Source organism: Nannochloropsis gaditana (genome assembly GCF_000240725.1).
Source record: "Nannochloropsis gaditana CCMP526 unplaced genomic scaffold scaffold194, whole genome shotgun sequence".
NCBI classification, from domain to species: Eukaryota; class Eustigmatophyceae; order Eustigmatales; family Monodopsidaceae; genus Microchloropsis; species Microchloropsis gaditana.
The window spans coordinates 8,545-9,394 of NW_005803759.1; positions in this window are offsets into that span (position 1 = coordinate 8,545).

An 850-nucleotide genomic window follows, 5' to 3' on the forward strand; every position below is an offset into this window, starting at 1 on the left:
TCCTCCGCTTCCTTCCTCCTCTATCTCGCCCTCCGCCAACTTATCCTCTAGCATGACGTCAGGCACGACCAAGTTTTCCCCAGGCAAGAGCGCCTCCATTTCCCGGTCGAACTTATTGCTCAACAGGGAGACGGGTCCCGCCTTCCCCTTCCCTGGATCCAACGGCACAGGTGGTGGCTTCAGCGCTTCCGCTCTCCCGCCTCCAAAGGCCCGAGGCAGGGCGTAAGCCGGTCGCGCGGACGGGGGCTGTCCACCTAGACTGATGGCCGGAGTCAGCCTGGCATGCCCCGGCACTGACACGTTGAAGCGCTTGCAAAGCAGGGAGACGGGCTGGAAGAGGACCTGGCTGCGGGCGGGCGCTGGGATTGTTTTCACCTTGGGCAGAGCGGGGCCAGCAAGCGCGACAGAGGGGGCGATACCTCCTGCACCCTTCCCTCCCTCCGTCAACCCCTCCGGTAGAGTCGGCCCGGTAGTCGCGGGCTTCTCAGCCACACTAAACCGCTTGGCCAGAGCCCCTTGCATGCCCTGGAAAGCGGAGGGCAGAGGGGGAAACGAGGCCGACGGGGATTCCGCCGCCTCTGAGGCCGCTGCGTGCGCCAGGGCCGGCGCGCCTTGGGTCTTGAACGTCTCGATCCGCGCCCGGTCTGCCTCTGACATGAGGTCGAAAATGGAGGAAGTCCCGGCGGCCGCTTGGACTGGGGCCTCTCCCAGCAAGCCGCCCCGGGTCTCGGCCCGCAGCCGTCCTTGGTTGGCATCGCGGTGACGCCTGACTGTGCCGGCGTGGTCCTCTCCCCGCCCCTCCACCCCTCCCTGCTCGGTCTCGAAGCTGTGATAAGGGACGCACCCTTGT